This window comes from Phacochoerus africanus, chromosome 5 (genome assembly GCF_016906955.1).
Source record: "Phacochoerus africanus isolate WHEZ1 chromosome 5, ROS_Pafr_v1, whole genome shotgun sequence".
NCBI lineage: Eukaryota > Metazoa > Chordata > Mammalia > Artiodactyla > Suidae > Phacochoerus > Phacochoerus africanus.
This window is the reverse complement of record NC_062548.1, coordinates 52,779,292-52,798,356: the sequence shown is the minus strand read 5'-3', so window position 1 is coordinate 52,798,356 and position 19,065 is coordinate 52,779,292. Positions and strand designations below refer to the sequence as shown.

The following is a 19,065-nucleotide window of genomic DNA, read 5'->3' as shown; positions in this document are numbered from 1 at the left end:
AGAATATATGCCGTCCTAAGATTACCCAGGGATCCAAGTGCTATGCTGTTTCCTGGGTTCATGGCCCTGAGCTGGTCTGCCTTCTGCTGTCCTGTGTTCAGGGTACTTTCATTTCTGTTGTGTATGTCATGCCTAGGATTTTCAGGTATCCTTACAGGAAGAATAAGGTGGTGAGAGCACTCTTTTTCTGGAAGCAGAGCCTCATCATACTCCTTCTCCTTTAATGCTTTACCCACACTACCCACTTGGCCTAGAATTTCCTTCTACCCTGTGTTCTGGGGTGACAGCTTCTGCAGAAATCAAACTCTCAGGGTGCAGAGACTTAACATCACAGAAGCCCATTACTTCTGCATGTTACTGTTTAACGTGCCAATGCTCCTGGTTGGCAGGTGCTTCCTACACCCGATGATTCAGGAGTCCTGGATTTTCCACCCCATCTCTCCCTTGTCTCCTAGGATCTTGCAGTTCTTGGCTCCAGATGGCAGATGGGGACGAGTGAACAGAGAAGACAGCTGTCTTTAAAAATCCTATCCAGGAGGTCCCATTGTGGCTTAGTGGGTTAAGAACCCAACTAGTGGAGTTCCTGTTGTGGTGCAGCGAAATGAATCTGACTAGGAACTGTGAGGTTGCATGTTCCATCCCTGGCCTCACTCAGTGGGTTAAGGATCCGGCATTGCTGTGAGCTGTGGTATAGGTCGCAGACATGGCTCTGATCTGGCATTGCTGTGGCTGTGGCGTAGGCCAGCAGCTACAGCTCCGATTGGACCCCTAGCCTGGGAACCTCCATATGCCATGGGTCCCGGTGCAGCCCTATAAAGACAAAAGACAAAAAAAAAAAAAAAAAAAAAAAAAAAGCCAAAACCCAACTAGTAGCCATGAGGATGCGGGTTTGATCCCTGGCCTTGCTCAGTTGATTAAGGATCCAGCATTGCCTCAAGCTGCAGTATAGGTTGCAGGTACGGTTCATATCCGGTGTTGCTGTGGTTGTGGATTAGGCCATCAACTGCAGCTCCAATTCGACCCCTAGCCTGGGAATTTCCATATGCTGCATGTGTGGGCCTAAAAAAAACCCCAAGAAAACAAACAAACAAAAAAGCAAAACAACCACAACAACAACAACAACAAAAAACAAACAGGAGTTCTCATCGTGGCTCAGTGGTAATGAACCCAACTAGTATCCATAAGGATTTGGGTTCGATCCCTGGCTTTGCTCAGTGGGTTACTTCCTGTTATCAAGATGAGGCAATGATTTCCTTGAAGGCTATGGCCATGTTTTCCATCCCTGTGGCACTCATTTCTAGCTGTAGTTGCAACACAGTTGGTGTTAACTTAGCTTTGCTGACTTAATCTGACATGCTGATGAGGGCAGTCATTGTGGATGAGAGTTCTAGTCGGAACATGAGCTGCTGAAACGGAAGGGTACTGCCTTTCCATCTCTTTTAAGATTTCACCCTCATCATTCATTGTTTTGTCTGTTGCTTCTGAATTCGGAGGAGGGAAAAGGAGTGTGTGTGTGGACATTCTTTCAACAAATAAGTGGGGAGTTCCCATTGTGGATAACGAACCTGACTAGTATCCATGAGGATGTGGATTCGATCCCTGGCCTCGATCAGTGGGTCAAGGACCCAGTGTGGCTGTGGCGGTGGCGTAGGCTGGCAGCTGCAGCTCCAATTCAACCCCTAGCCTGGGAACTTCCATATGCCATGCGTGTGGCCCTAAAAAGCAAGCAAGCAGGAGTTCCCATCATGGCGCAGTGGTTAACGAATCCGACTAGGAACCATGAGGTTGTGGGTCCGATCCCTGGCCTTGCTCAGTGGGTTAACGATCTGGCGCGTTGCCGTGAGTTGTGGTGTAGGTTGCAGACGCGGCTTGGATCCTGCGTTGCTGTGGCTCTGGCTTAGGCTGGTGGCTACAGCTCCGATTAGACCCCTAGCCTGGGAACCTCCATATGCCGTGGAAGCGGCCCAAGAAATAGCAAATAGACAAAAAAAAAAGTGGATGCAAGAGTTGAATGAGGGCAGGTGATGTGTAGACCTTCCCAATAGACATGAACTGCTTTGCTGAGCTGAACTTCTTTCAGATATGCTGCTTGCATGGTCCCCCTCCTGTCACAGGTGCTATCCTGGCTGGAACAGCTGCTGGGGGGCTAGTCAGGATGGGTTCAGATGCCCTCCCTGCCCTGAATGTAATAGGAAAGAACTTCCATTGTCCCTATTGCAAGTTAATCATGAAAGGGAAGCTGCCTATAAGCTTAAATTGTACATAATAGTCCATCTCTGGGCACCCACCTTCTGGGTGATGAGCATGAAGCTAAAATACCCTGTTTAGGTCCCAGGAACCCCCTGACCAGGCTCACCTGGGAATGGCTACAGGAGGAAGCTATGAACACATCCCTCCAGAGGCTGATGGGGACCAGGAAACACTTGGCTTTACTCCCACCCCTCTGAGCAGAAAAGGAGCCTGAATCCTAACTTGGGGAAGGGGATTCTTTGGGACATGAGTCCACTGTCTTCTCGGTCTGCTGGCTTTCTGGATAAAGCTGCTAGTCCTTGTTCCAACAACTTGTTTTTGGATTTATTGGACTGTCATGAAGTGAGTGGTATGACCTTGGACTTGGTTACACAAGGTCTGAGAAGAGCCTCTCATAGCAAGGGTGAGAGCTGAGCTCAAGTGGGGCTGTACAGAGGAAGCACAAGGTACAGCCCCCAGTGCAGTTCCTACAGCCGTCCAGCGGGCAGGTGCTGGCTTCAGAGGGAAGGCAGAAAGGAGCACCCCAGGGAGCTGCCAGGGGTGGGGGTGGGGGTGGGGGCTGGGTGGGGGTGGAGGGCTATAGTGACAGGGGGTTTCCTCTCACAAGTTTCCATGCATTCAAAGGGGGTTGGAAGGATGTTCCAAGGGTCAAAGCTGTTCCAAGTTCCCACCCGTCACATAAAGGGAGACGCCTCAAGAGTAGAGCAGAGACACTCAGCCTAGGCTGCCAGAGAGGACCAGCCCAGCCTGGGGTCCCTCCACTCAGGTTCTGTACATGGAACCAGTAAATGGCAGGTGTGGGCTCCGATCCCCACCTCTAGGTCTGGCATCGTAAAGACCTCCTGAGACATCAGCAGGCACTGATTCCTCTTCCGCTCTGGTGCCGACTTCTTTTATTACTATGTGGTCCAGGTTCTTTCCTCCATCCCAGGATGATTAATATTGGGATGGTGCTCTCATTGAAGCAGTCACTGCGGTCATGCCTGACCAAAATTGTATATCTATATGGATCTACTATCTGTCTGTCTGTCTATCTATATGTATATGTGTGTATTTGAAATTCACGTGCTTGGATTATTTTCAAGGGAACTAGGGAAAGGTTTTGATTTTTCTTTTTTTTTTTGTCTTTTTGTCTTTGCCATTTTTTGGGCCACTCTCGCAGCATATGGAAGTTCGCAGGCTAGGGGTCTAATCAGAGCTGTAGCCGCTGGCCTACGCCACAGCCACAGCAATGCTGGATCCGAGCCACATCTGTGACCTACACCACAACTCACAGCAACGCCAGATCCTTAACCCACCGAGCAAGGCCAGGGATCGGACCCACAACCTCATGGTTCCTAGTCGGATTCGTTAACCACTGCGCCACGATGGGAACTCCAAGTTTCGATTTTTTATCAATAGCACTCTGCAACATTTTCTAGTACTAGCCCTGCCATTTCATAAACTAAACTAAAGTAACTATATTTCTCATCCTCTTTCCTCATTTGTGAGACAATTATAACAGGACCGAATGTAACTTTCCTCAAAGGATAGAAGTGTTGGGAGGATTAGATGAGCTAAAAGATGTAAAGCCCTTAGCACTATGTTTGGAAGATAATACTTCCAATTCCCATTATTAGTACTGTCACCAATGCTGTCATCACTAATAATAATGATTATTACATCATCAAAGTTCTAGTGAAAAGATACTACAGTTACTCCACTTTTACAAATTTTATGATAATTTTAAGAATGAACTAAGAAAATCTAGCCATGTGGCATAGATCACACAGTTATTTCTAATTTTTTCCTGCCAAATTAAGCAATTTCCTGTAGACTTTGAAACTGTGAACCAACGATTTAAAATATTTCATAATCAGAAAGGGAACATTGTCAATACCAATGACACCAGGGAAAACCCTGCTCAAGTTAAAGCCGTGTGTCAGTTTTGGGGGTTGGTGTTCCCAGCGTGACCTCTGGGTCAAAGTCACTGAGGGGACCCGAGGGCTTCACGTGGGACCAGCTTAGTTCTTAGGCTGTCAGATTTCCGTTCAATGGATGTTATGAAAATATCTCTTAGAACGAAAGATTGCATTGATTTTTTTTCCCACATACCCAAAGGCACTTGTGGTCAATTCAGGTTAACTAGAAAAGCTGAGAAAAACATGAAAAATTCCCGGCCACTTCATTCTGTCCGACACCTCAATTCACAGTTCCTCAGCGAAGTGGCCTGGCTGGCCTGATGGCCAAGATCAAAGGACCCGAATGGAAGATGAACCCTTACATTCATTCCAACTTTCATTCCCAGCTATCGAAGCAAATTAGGGACACTTAAGGAACAATTTCATGGCAATGGAGACTGAATGTGATGGGTTTTGACTACTGAAGAACATCCAGAAACCAGCTGGATATTCTTTTTTTTTTTATGTCTAGGTTTGCAAATGCAGGGCAATGTTTGTTCAAAGTCACTCAGGTCTATTTGTGCCTTAATTCATGGTGTTTCAGCCTGAGCTTCACCAATTACTATTTGTGTGACCACAGGCAAGAACATTTGCAGCAACGGTGAGGAATTTTGAAACTTTGGTTTTGGACTTTTCAACTACATAAAAAAGGACCCCAGCTTCCTAACCATAAGACTGTTCTCTCACTAAAGACTGGCAGTAATTCTTTTTTGTTGTTGGTGTTGGTGGTGGTGGTGGACAAGTCCAATGAGTATTCTTCTGTTTTATTTTTATTTTATTTTATTTTTTGTCTTTTTAGGGCCACACTCACGGCATATGGAGGTTCCCAGACTAGGGGTTGAATCAGAGCTGTAGTTGCTGGTCTACACCACAGTCGCAGCAACACCAGATCTGAGCCGCTTCTGTGACCTACACCACAGCTCGCCACAACGCTGTATCCTTAACCTACTGAGCGAGGCCAGGGATGGAACCTGCATTCTCATGGATGCTAGTTGGGTTCGTTAACCACTGAGCCACTACGGGAACTCCACAAAAGACTGGCAGTAATTCTTTAAGATCATCATGTAGTCCATCTGTTTTCACATTTCCCTAATTGGATGTTTTAATTTTGTTTAAGTTGGGATCCAAAGAAGGTCCACATTCCAATTGCTTGAGTCTCTTTTATTGCCCCCATATTGATTTTTCTATTGAAACCGAGTAGTTTATAAGGTTTGCCACCATCTGGATTTAGTTTATTTCAGCCTTGTAGAACTTTTAATGACATTCCTCTGTTCCCTATAGCTCCTGTAAATTGGTAGAGCTAGATGTTTGATCAAAGTCAGCCTTGATTTTGTTTTCTTCCTGTTTTTTAATTTTAATGTATTTATTTTGACTAGACTGCTTCTTTTTTTTTTTTCTTTTTCTTTTTTGGCGCCCTGCTGCATATGGAGTTCCTGGGCCAGGGATCAGATCCGAGCTGCAGGCGGGACCCAAGCCACAGCTGCGGCAACACTGGATCTTTTAACCCACTGTGCCAGGCTGGGGATTGAACCTGTGCCCTGGTGCTGCAGAGACATGGCCAATCCCATTGACCACAGAGGGAACTCCTGACAGACTACTGCTTAGTGGTGTTTCTCCATCAGGAAGTGCCTGCTGTCTGCTTGTCTCTTTTTCGGGTGATGTTTACCTACCACTGATAATCTATGCTTAGATGTATTCATTCATTAGTACTGTAAAAATGATATTCTATCATACTTCATTCATTTAAAGCTGGGGTAATTCAGGAAAGAAATTCTCCCTTGTCAACTTATTTGATTATCCTGATGTAGGAATTTCATAGGAAAGGCCTGATCATTGTTTGACTCCCTCTCCTCCCTTTTAAAAAATAAGTTTTAAAATAATGAGTTGGCCAAAAGAGTAAAGTAAGGAGCTGGCTTCCTAACATTCATCCCAGGTTGCTTAATGAGTTGAGCTGCTTTCCTCTTTTAAGTCTTGCAAACCTTAAGGTTTCCAGTCATTGCAACTGATAGCTTTGTTGTGTTCAAATTGTTCTATTTTTGGCCAGTAGGAGCCTATGCAGGCTGGTCCTTTTGACAAGACCCTACTGGGCTTGACAGCTTCCTTGCTTTCTGGTGGGACAGGATGTTCCAGGCTTATCTTGTAATTGGAATCAGCCATTTCTCAGAGAGCCTGCTTTCCTTGGCAAGAAACACTGTTAGAAGGCTGCAATGTCTTACTGTGGGGTTGGTCTTTATTTCTGTGCCTTTGCAGTGCATAGAAGTAGGAAATATGATTTTTTTTTTTAAGTCATGAGTTGATGCTGCTCTTTCCAATTCCACTTCAAACCGTGCACCCCAGGGCTTTTTCCCACCCTCATCAGTCTTTGTCTCTCTTCAACACGCTGAAAAATCTCAGCTCACAATGCCAACAGAAAGACTTAGATTCGTCTTAAAAAACTCATCATAACAGCAGCACTGGTGGTAGTGACCACCATCATGAGAATGGTTCTAGAATTTCTTAGGCTAGAGTTCCCATCATGGCTCAGTGGTTAACGAATCAGACTAGTATCCATGAGGACATGGGTTCGATCCCTGTCCCCGCTCAGTAGGTTAAGGACCCAGTGTTGCTGTGAGCTGTGGTGTAGGTGGCAGACACGGCTCAGATCTGGCATTGCTATGGCTGTGCTGTAGGCTAGAGGCTATAGCTGCAATTCGACTCCTAACCTGGGAACTTCCATATGCTAAAGATGTGAACCTAAAAAAAAAAAAGGACATTTTGCCATTGTGGGATTTCTCCCTGAAACCCATCACTTGAGGCTAATCCCCCATAAATCAGACAAATCCCAGTCTCAGAACACCTGACCAGTACTTCTCAAGGCTGTTATTTGTCAACACAAGAAAATTCTGAGAAACCGTCACAGTCTGGAGGAGGTTATGGAGACAGGATGACTAATAGCGTGTGTCTCCTGGACAGGGTCCTGGATCAGAGAAAGGCTATTAGATGCCATGCGGGAAATTTGAAGCCATTCTGACTTCAGTTAATAATGCGTCGTTAGTTGTTACAAATGCAGCGCGTGAAGTAAGGTGTTAATAAGAGGAAACCTCGTGCAGGGTGTTGGGAATCTCTGTGATGTGTTCACCGTTTTCCTCTAAATCCACAACTATTCCTAAAACTAAACTTCATTTTGGAACATCCAGCTCCCCCTTTGAGCCTGAGGAGACGTTGGCTCCGTAGTTTGGACGTCTCTGCTGGCTTTGGGTCATGGATCAGGTTGACCCCTTGAAGGGCAGAACAGGAACTGAAAGGAGACCCCCTTAGGTTTAATTGTCCATCATAAAACCCTTTTATTACCCATAATAAACCCACAGAGAACTCCTTTCAGGATGCACAGAAAACCCTGGTGTCCTGCCAGCCTTGAGAAGCTGCCTTGCTTGGTGCTGATATGGTTTGTGAAGCATCTATCTGCCTGGTTTGTTCCCTGGGTATATTTGCAGGGCCGACTTCAAGGCAGCGTTTCTTCTCAGAAACCATATGCATCTCCTCGGAACAAAGAAGGAAAACGTGCTGTTTGACAATGAGGAGTAAATTTAGCAGTTGATGAAAACATCTCTTGCAGGAAAATCATGGTGTGTGAGAACGGATCGTGTTAAGTTGGAGTCTTTACTCCCCATCGCAATGGGAAAATGAAAACCCACTTGAAAGAAGAGAGGAGGTGAGCAGGGACAAGGGGCTCCACAAAGTCTGGGGAGGGATTCAGAGTGGGTAGGTACCAGCCCAGGGCCTGAGAGCATCCAAAGGCACAGCCCCTGATGGGACTGGGCATTGGAGCAGAGGGGGGAGAGGGGGAGACTCCCTGGCCCCTTCTGCTGGTCCCTGGCACTCAGCCTCCTGGGCACTGGGCAGCGAGGAGCAGGCTGAGGAGGGTTGCCTGGAGGTGGAAGATAGTGGACTGTTGGAGACAGGAGTGCACACGTGGGAGTTCAAGGATGCCCTTGGAGCGCCGGGCACACTTCCCCACCACCCACTCTGCATCCTCATGCCTTCATCTGTTATCTACCAAGGAGCCAGGAAGCCTCGGAAGGCAGTTTATTCCATGTCCACAGGGAAAAACCAGGGTAAGTCTGAAAAACCTCAAGGGCCTGATGGTGAGGGGCTGCCCTGAAAGCACAAAGGAAAGAGCTAAAGGGCCGTTCAGGCCAAGTGTGGCCATTTGGGGCCTGAGCACAATGATGACTGCAGGGAGCGTGGACAAGCTTTGTCCCCAGACAACAGATTCATAACCACACTCAGAAGAGAACACAGACAGGCAGTTGTGACACAAAAGGATGAATTGGATGGAATTTAATTATTTTAATTAAATAAAATAATTGTTTAAATGTCCATCAACAGATGAATGGATTAAGATGTGGTACACACACACACACACACACACAGAATGGAATACTACTCAGCCATAAAAAAGAATGAAATAATGCCATTTGCAGGAACATGGATGGAACTAGAGACTCTCATACTAAGTGAAGTCAGAAAGAGAAAAACAAATACATATGATATCATGTATGTCTAGAATCTAATATATGGTACAAATGAAACTTTCTATGGAAAAGAAACAAACTCATGGACATGGAGAACAGCCTTATGGTTGCCCAGGGAGGGAGTGGGATGGACTGAAAGTTTGGGGTTAATGGATGCAAACTATTGCCTTTGGAGTGGATAAACAATGAGATCCTGCTGTATAGCACAGGAAACTACATCTAGTTACTTGTGATGGAACATGATGGAGGATAATGTGAGAAAAAGAATGTATATGTATATGTGTGACTGGGCCCCTTTGCTGTACAACAGAAATTGACAGAACATTGTAAATCAACTATAATAGAAAAAATAAAAATCTTTTACAAATATTTAATTTAATCTAATCATTTTTAATTATTTGGTGGATTTAAAAACAGATGATGTTAAAAGGTATGGGTGGTTGGTCTCTTGTATCCATTCTGCTTACAAAGTGGGAGAACCTGCATCATTTTTTCCCTTCTCCCCGTGTAGACCCCTCTTTGAGTCGATGGGGGAGAGGCAGTGTCCCAGCCTCCCTCCTTAACCCCTCTCTGAAAGGATCTGGGACCTTTAGTCCTTGGCACTGGAGGTCAGTGGGATCCTTCTTTTCTGACGTGAGGTCTCCCCACATCGAATTATTTATGTTGCTTTATTATTAAATCAGATGTGCAGTCATATATAAGGGACACTATTACTGTTTTAATGAGGAGTGATTTTTATGGACTGTGTATTTCACTGCAATACCTCATTCCCAATTCCTGTTTCTTTCACAAAATTCTATTTTCATGCAGAATAGAAATAAACACCTCTTCCCAGGAATATGATTTTTGCTTTTGAGTAATAAATTTGTTCTTTTTTTCCTCTGAGAACTTTTCTAGGCTCTCTATCCACCTACATTTCTTAAATCAATGAATTTTATTATATTTATAGTTGTACGACCATCATCACAACCTAACTTTTGAAGATTTCCATATTCTGGTTTCTCTTCAAATCATATAAATCTTTTGCCTTTTACCCAGCCACATTTGATGTCATGATTACATCCATATTTTCCCTTTCCTTTCTGATATTCTCAACAACAGTTCTGAAATATACCTGCCTTCGGTTGTTGAATAGACACAAATTGATGCTCCCTCTGGAAACAGGTACCCATAAAATGGCAGACTGTGCAACGGGTAGAAATATTTGTTTTCTCCTCCTAACTCAGCAGGTTGATTCAGAATCCACTGAGAACAAGTTTAAAGAGAAGTTGGGCTCACTTTTTCATTTGTAGGTTTTTATCGCTGGGAGAAGGATAAGAAAAGATTCCATAGGGTGTTTGCAACAAAGGAATATTCAGCCCAGAAATGCTCAGCTCTTTTCCAGACTGGGCAGTAATTGGGTCGTGCTCATCAGGGGAGCATGAAAGGTTACTTAGAGGTCACTGGGGGAAACAGATGCAGGTCTGAAGTCCAAATGTGCTCTGTCATTGCATCTCATTGTCTTTTTAGATGGTCTAGAAACATCATGAACATTTTCTTTGCCTATGGAAATTTCTGGGTACTCTCCTCTCATTTCATACATAGAAAAGGTGATGCATCAAGAGATAAGATGAAATAAGCCCTTGGAAAGGGAACTGACTCTGTCCTTCCTTTGTTCTGTATTTTTCCAGCATCTTTCATGACCAGAAAGGGGGCTGGACTCTGGGGTCACAGAGATGGACAAGGTAGGAAGCCGGCAGTGTCACCGTGCCCTGGGGCAGCATGTTTGGCCTCCGAACCACTCTGCCTACAAGCAGCCCTTTCATGCTGCTTCCTCTGCTGTGATGATCCGCACACCTGACCATTTCAGGCTCAACCCAGTGGATGGGGGCAAGACTTTGGCTTTCCAGGGATGGAGGAGGCCACCAGACCTGAAGAGGCAGATGGTCCAGGAAAGTGAGTGGGAGCAAGGAGGGGGGCCTCCATGGAGGGCTGAAAGGTGTACTGGACAGTCAGCTGGGCTCAGGGGGCAGGAAAGTCCATGCCCACATCCCTGAGGAGGTCAACATGTGCTTTCCTTGGTGACCTACAGCCCAACCATCGTCCCCCTTACTTGCCCACGTGAACCTGGCCCGTATGAAGCCGGATGACACTGGAGCGACCCTTGCCCAGTGCAAACGGACCCAGGTGCCTCAGGTAGAAAGGCTGGGTCCAGGACCTGGTGGGTGACAGCTGCCTGTCCTCCGCCTGGTGTTCACTGGCCTCTCCTGCACGCCACTCACTCTGGGCAACTCCTGCGTTCACGCCCTGCTTGTCAGTGCCGTAGCGCCCACGTAGGAAGTGAAGAGCCCCCCCTCCCCAGGATCCAATGTTTTGGAGTCAATAGACATGTTTTCTGAGAAGGTCAAGGAGGGACATTGGCAGAGGGTGGCTGGTGTCAGACACAGAGCCTACAGCCCCGCGTGCCGCTCGGCCACACCGATCTACAGCCATTGGAACCTTTTAGGAGGGCGGCTTGTGGCCCAGAGCCCCACTTCTAAAGATGGCAAACCGTCCCCTGGGAAGCTCCAGGCAGCTGCCCAACAGTGACATTCCCCAGCAGGCATCATGTAGGAAGGACGTCAGCACCGTCCGCCTCCCCCTCCATTCCCGCCTCCCCCTCCATCCCCCCCTTCTTCTCTCCGCCCCACCCCCCCCACAGGTCCGTCCAGTTCTTATCCCTCCGCTTTCCTGCTGGGCATCTCCTCCCTTTCAGACTCTCCTATTTGCAGCATGGGGAACCGAGCACCTCTCAGCTGTGCTCTTCCGTCTCAGTACCTGTCTCACTGTCTCCAGCCTTCTAGGACAACATCTCTCCTTCTCACCTGGGGCCTGAGCTCTCCCACACCTGTGCCCACTCCCCTAGATGGGGGTGGCTCCTGACCACACCCACCACAGGGGCAGGGGCAGATGCCACCTTTCTGTAAGTGTCAAGAACATTGTGATATGGGAAAAGTAGTTCAGCACTTAGAAAATGAATGTGGCTGAGGACTGTGAGCTTCTGACAGCAAGAAAAGAAGCGTCTTCTGGGAAATTCCTTCTGCCTTAAAAGCATTTATGGAAAACTGCAGTGGTGGGAGCGACAGAAACTGCACATCACAGATCAAGGCAAGAGACAAATTGCCTCACATGCCTGTTTTTTAGGACTTTTCACTCGATGAAGACTGCCTTTGTCTCGAAAACTTTTAACCCTGAGCTTGGACGTCTAATGGGGCAAACAGTTCTCAGAGCTTTTGGAAAGACTGTTTCCTGGGTTATAATCCTCCGGTTGGCTTGATGAGAATTTTCCCTTTCTTTCTTAGATCAATTATTGGTTACTTTTTTTGTTGACACTGGACGTGGCTGTTCAATATACCTGAAGATGGGGATTTGGAACCAAAAAGAAGGTGGGGAGTTTGTACTGTGGCTCAGCAGGTTAAGAACCCGACATAGCATCAGTGAGGACGTGGGTTTGATCCCTGGCCTCACTCGGTGGGTTAAGGATCCTGCGTTGCTGTGGTTGTGAGTAGGCTGGTAGCTATAGCTCCGATTTGACCCCTAGCCTGGGAACTTCCATATACTGCAGGTGCAGCCCTAAAAAAATAAATTTAAATAAATAAATAAATAGAAGGTAGAATTCCCTCCTAAAATATAAAATATATATATATATATATTTATGAACTATAAGGTATATATAATATAAATACAGAAATAAAATATAAATATAAAATATAAGATATATATATTAGAATTCCATCCTAAAATATATGTGTATGAAACCAAATCAAATAATCCTATTGGATGGGGCCACCTTTAAATTAATCTCTACAACATCTCCTAAGAACCTGGGGTTCCGTTTAGAAACCATTTAATTGCAAAGAAAATTTTCTTAAGATTGCTTCATTTTGGAGGAAAACACTAGAAGTGTTTTCTGAACATCTGTGATCTGGAATTGATAACCCTTGTAGTTCGACTCCAGAGAAAGGATATAACGTAGCTAGGTTATTCTCTTGAATGACTAGGAGAGATGCTGGTTGTATTGCTCTTTGAAAACACGAAATATGATGGAAATGCCATAGAAGCAAGTACATGAGGCTGCTGATACTGACTGGAGCTTGGATTATTATCAAAACTTGACTGACCAGTGATGAAATTTGGTGAGTGGTAAGCATGGAATCAGAATTTTCTGATGGTGAGTTTCCATTTTGACAAGGGAGTGTACTCGGTATATGTATTTATAGGGCTAATTCTGTGTTTGACAAACTTAACTCGGATGAATTTATAGAAGAATGAGGATTGAATACATGCCCTCAAAAATATGCCATTTTAAAAATCCATGAATTCAGGAGTTCCCCAGTGGCCTAGTGGCTAAGAATCTGGTGTTGTCACTGCTGTGGCACAGGTTGGATCCTTGGCCTGGGAACTTCTGTATGCTATAGGTGCTGCCAAAAAAAAAAAAAAAAAAAAAAAAAGGTGGATTGAGTTTTGTAAGTACAATTATGTCAACATATCATTTGAGTAGAATTTCCAGGTCAAAAGGAATTGTCATTCTCTCCTTCCTTAAAGAAACATTCGCTACCACGTCATTTAAAAGCCCACTGACATTTCACTTTTGCAACAGTAAAAAGTGAAAAATGTAAGAAATTCTTCCTTAAAAATAGCTGAATGGTTGAATCAAGGCAGTAGGTATGTACGTGCTCTATAAAATTCTTCCAACTTTGCTGTAGGTTTAAAATATTTATAATAAGATACTGGAAAAAATCTACCTACTCTTTCTTTTTTTGTCTGTTTTTTTGTTTGTTTGTTTGTTTGTTTTGGTCTTTCTTTTACAGCTGCACCCATGGCATATGGAGGTTCCCAGGTTGGGGGTCCAATTGGAGTTGTAGCCTCCTGCCTACAGCACAACCACAGCAATGCCAGATCAGAGCCGAATCTTTGACTTAACACCACAGCTCATGGCAATGCTGGATCCTTAACTGACTGAGCGAGGCCAGGGATTGAACCTGCATCCTCATGGATATTAGTTGGGTTCTTTAGCACTGAGCCATAATGGGAACTCCTACCTGCTCCCTCTTTTTTTTTTTTTTTTTGTCTTTTGCCTTTTTAGGGCCACACCCAAGGCATATGGAGGTTCCTAGGCTAGGGGTCAAATCAGAGCCACAGCAACACCAGATCCGAGCCTCATGTGCGACTTACACCACAGCTCATGGCAACACTGGATCCTTAACCCACTGAGCGAGGGCAGGGATCAAATCCGAAATGTCAGTGTTCCTAGTTGGATTCATCTCTGCTGCACCACAACAGGAATTTCCATCTCTCTCTTTTTTTTTAAATGCTGAAACTGTAGCATATGGAAGTACCCAGACCAGGAATTGAATCCAAGCCTCAGCTGCAGCAACCCCCAGATCCTTTAACCCACTGCACCTGGCTGGGGATAGAACCTGTGCCTCCACCTCTACTGACCCACTGCCATCAGATTCTTAACCCACTGCACCACAGCAGGAACTCCAAATCTGCCTCTTCTTAAAGCTTTGCAAGCCACTACTGATCTTGGACACAGGGGGACTTCATGGCAGCTGGCCAGTCTCTGAGTGGCAGGGTACCCAGAGGGGAAGAGGTCTAACAGCTGCCTCTGACCTTGTCCCCGCCCAGCTCCTCCCCCTCACACCCCTGACTGCAGGCCTGGCTTTGTCTGCACTGTTCCCAAGCATGGCTTTAAGACGGAGCCTGGGGAATTCCTGTTGTGGCTCAGCGGAAATGAATCCAACTAGTATCCATGAGGGTGTGGGTCTGATCCCTGGCCTTGCTCAGTGGGTTAAGGATTTGGCATTGCCGTGAGCTATGGTGTAGGTCGCCGACGCAGCTCAGATCCTGCATTGCTGATCCTAAAAAGAAAATGAATAAATAATAAGATGGAGCCTGCCCCCTCACTGGGCATCTAGAAAAGTAGAAAGATGGTTCCCACCATCAAGTTGAAAACCATCTTCTTTCCTAGTTCTGAATTTATTCCATACTTGAGGACAGGCTTCTCCACCTTGGCACCACAGACTTTGTCGAGGGCCTTGTTGGGTGTTTAGCAGTGTCCTCCGTCTCTACCTGCTGGATGTCAGTGGCACCTCTCCCTGTGGCATCCAAAATGGGTCCAGACTTTGCCAAGTATCCCCCTGGGAGGCAGAAACACTCCAACCGAGACCCGTTGCTCGGGGGCAGTTCCAAGAATTTTGTTTTCAAGTGAAATACTGTTAGGTAGTTGGTGTGTGGTTAATTATTTAGTGTAAAGCAAGAGCTTTACCTTTTTAAAAAAATTTTTTTTTGCTTTTTAGGGCTGCCCCCCAGCATATGGAGGTTCCAGGCTAGGGGTCCAATCGGAGCTACAGCTGCTGGCCTACACCATAGCCACAGCAATGCAGGATCTGAGCTGCGTCTGCGACCTACACCACAGCTCATGGCAATGCCGAATCCTTAACCCACTGAGCGAGGCCAGGGATTGAATCGGCATCCTCATGGATGCTAGTTGGGAGCATTAACCACTGAGCCATGATGGGAACTCCCAGAGCTTTACCTTTTTTTGTATTAAATTGCATCTGGCTGATTTCGATGCTCCATTCAGTCCGTTGGTGCCCCTCTGAATTGCGCTTTCCTGGGGTAATATAAGCTCTCTCTTCCTCAGCAGGACCATCAGCCTTGACTTAGCTCCCGTGGCTTCTGTGTCAGCCAGGGTCCCTGCAGAAAAGAAACAGCCTCAGTGGGTTAACGATCCGGCATTGCCATGAGCTGTGGTGTAGGTTGCAGACGCGGCTCGGATCCCGCGTTGCTGTGGCTCTGGCGTGGGCCGGCGGCTACAGCTCTGATGAGACCCCTAGCCTGGGAACCTCCATATGCGGCAGGAGCGGCCCAAGAAATGGCAAAAAGACAAAAAAATAAATAAAAATAAATTGACAAAAAAAGAAAAGAGACAGCTTGCTCACTGGTAACCAAAGGAAGTTTCACACAGGAATTGCTCTCAAAGACAGAGGCAGGATTTCAGAAATTGATGGGGTATTTTTTACAGGAGCCAAAAAGTGGAAGCAATCCAGGTGTCCCCTCCCTGATGGATGGACTCATCGTTGACATGCGGTCTGCACATTCACTGGAACACTATTCGACTTAGAAAGGAAGGAAAGTCTGACCCCTGCTGCAACGTGGATAAATCTAGAGAACATTATACTAAGTGGAATAAGCCAGACATAAAAAGACAAGTACTGTGTGCTTCCACTTATATGAGGGTCCCTAGAGCAGCCAGATTCATAGAGACAGACAGTGGAAGCGTGGATGCCCATAGCTGGGGGAGGGAACGTGGAGTTGTGTGTAATGGGTACAGAGTTTCAGTTTTGTGAGATGAAAAGAATTCTGGAGATGGATGGAGCCGTGGCCACACAGAGATGTGACTGCTTCATGCCAAGGACCTGTGCAATTACAAAGGGTTAAGATGGTAAACTTCATGTTACGTGTATCTTGCCACAATTAAAAATCAAGAAAAAGAAACCAATGAGAGAGTTCCCCTTGTGGCTCAGCAGGTGAAGAACCATACAGTGTCTGAGCATGTGGGTTCGACCCCTGGCCTTGCCCATTGGGTTAAGGATCTGGTGTTGCCATGAGCTGCGGTGCAGGTCGCGGATGTGGGCTCGGATCTGGTGTCGCTGTGGCTGTGGTGTAGGCTGGCAGCTACAGCTCCGATTCGACCCCCAGCCTGGGAACCTCCACATGCTTCAGGTGCGGCCCTAAAAAAAAAAAAAAAAAAGTGAGGACGTGTGTAACAGCTTCTGAGCTAACTATTGCCACTCTTGCAGAATACACACACCATACTTGCTCGTCTTTGTTCTGACCTCTGCCAGCACCTGCCCATCGCAGCCAGCTGAGCTGGAAGGCCAGGACGCCCCTGGTTTGCCCACTCAGGCCAGCAGGTTCATGGGGAGGGCATTCCCCTTCAGCTCTGACCTCAAAGAGACACAGGACAGATCTGAGCCTTTGCGAAGAGAACCAAAGTTGGGAAAAAAATGAGGAAAGAGCCTCTCTAGGTGGGGAGGTCCTGAGCTGACTATGGGCCCTGAGAACTTGCCCTCAGAGCCAAGCCTCAAGGTCCACAAATTTCTGCAGATGAGCTATGATATGTACTATTTCCTCTTTGATAGCTGCTGTGTTTCATAATATATAATGCCATTATTATCTAAATGACATCATGCATGTTCATAAAATACTATTACCTAATGTTAATATAGACAAAAATCAATGGTGCATTGCCATTTTAAAGGGATGGGATGTGAATATAATTGCTGGGGCAGTGACAAAATGGGATCAATAAAAAGTTCCAAAGATGGCATCACGTAATTGATATCTTCCATATTACAGCCAGTAAGCACCACTGTTTTTGAGACACAGATGCAGATGTTAGAAAAGCCTGCTGAGATTTGCATTTTAATATTTCCTGAAGACCCAGATATTCCAACTAGAGGTAGCAGGAAGAGACTTCCATTTGAGTGCTGATTTATCCAATGATCTCTAGCCTCCACTGTTAATAATTGTTCTGAATACCGCTGTTCTCTGAAGCTGCCTTTTTACCCAGCATTTGTACAGCGGCATCTTCATAGCTATTTGTCCATCACTCTTTCAAGTCGGAATATTTCAGGCCCTCTCTCTTCTTGTTTTTCAGAATTAGCTTCGTGTTTGCAGTGTCAAGATTTACATTTATTTATTTTTTATTAAAGTACAGTTGATTTACACTGTTGTGCCAATTTCTGCTGTACAGCAAAGTGACCCAGTCATACATACATATACATTCTCTTTCTTATATTATGTTCCATCATGGTCTATCCCAGAAGACTGGGTAGAGTTCCCTGTGCTGTACAGTAGGATCTCATTGCTCACCCATTCTAAATGGCATCATTTGCACCTGTTAACCCCAAATGCTCTGTCCATCCTATAGCTGTAGCAATGCTGAATCATTAACCCACTGCCAGGCTGAACTTTTGCCTCTGCAGCAACACAAGCCACTGCAATCAGATCCTTTAACCCACTGTGCCACAGTGGGAACTCACAAAGGATTCCTATTTTTCTTTTATTTTTAAAATTTTTTTTTTTTGCTTTTTAGGGCCGCACCCATGGCATATGAAGGTTCCCAGGCTAGGGGTCGAATTGGAGCTACAGCTGCTGGCCTACAGCACAGCCACAGCACCATCAGTTCCAAGACGTGATTTTTATTTTTTCCCTTATAGCTGGTTCACAGTGTCTGTCCATTTTCTACTGCACAGCAAGGTGGCCCAGTCACACATACATATATACGTTCTTTTCCTCACATTATCCTCTGCTGTGCTCCATCACAAGTGACTAGATAGAGTTCCCTGTGCTATACAGCAGGAGCTCATTGCTTATCCATTCCAAAGGCAATAGTTTGCATCTATTAACCCCAGATTCCCAGTCCCCCCAGGTCTCTCCCCCTCCCTCTTGGCAACCCCAAGTCTGTTCTCCAAGTCCGTGTGTTTCTTTTCTGTGGAAAGGTTTATTTGTGCCATATAGAAAATATGGAACGCTTCATGAATTTGCAAGTCATCTTTGCAAAGGGGCCATGCTAATCTTCTCTGTATCGTTTCAATTTTAGTCTATGTGTTGCTGAAGCAAGCCTGCACACTTGGCTTTTAAATGAACTTCTCACTGAGTGGAAAATGAACAGGATGAAACACAAAGCCAGTCCAAGTGACCAATGACGTTTCCTTCTGTTACCTCTCTAGGAATGTGAGTGTCTTTATGTATCATTTTTTCCCTTATAAACTCCCAAGTCTCCCTAGAAGAGAAAATAGGCAGTAAGCCCCTTGACATCAGACTTGGTGGTTATTTTTTGGATTTGACACCAAAGGCGAAGACAACAAAAGCGAAAATAAGCAAGTGGAACTACACCAAACTAAAAGGTTTTTGCAGAGCAAAGAAAACCATCAACAAAATGAAAAGGCAACCTACCAAATGGGAGAAAACTTTTGCAAATCCGGAGTTCCCATCGTGGCCCAGTGGTTAACGAATCCGACTAGGAACCATGAGGTTGCGGGTTTGATCCCTAGCATTGCTCAGTGGTTTAAGGATCCGGCACTGCTGTGAGCTATGGTGTAGGTTGCAGACATGGCTTAGATCTGGCATTGCTGTGGCTGTGGCATAGGCCGGCAGCTGTAGCTCCAATTCAACCCCTAGCCTGGGAACTTCCATATGACATGAGTGGCCCTAAATAGACAAAAGGACAAAAAAAAATGCAAATCTTATCTCTGATAAGGAGTTAATACCTAAAATATATAAAGAACTCATACAACTCAACAGAAAAAAACCCAATAAAAAACCCCAAT

At 45.6% G+C, this 19,065-nt stretch overlaps 1 non-coding gene across 1 annotated transcript; it reads right to left on the bottom strand.

Annotated features, from left to right (window-relative positions):
* Positions 1-18,252: 18,252 nt before the first annotated feature.
* LOC125128598 (U6 spliceosomal RNA) lies at positions 18,253-18,357 on the bottom strand. The gene has a single exon (XR_007135293.1). It is a non-coding gene; the product is annotated as a U6 spliceosomal RNA (small nuclear RNA).
* Between the last annotated feature and the right edge of the window lie 708 nt (positions 18,358-19,065).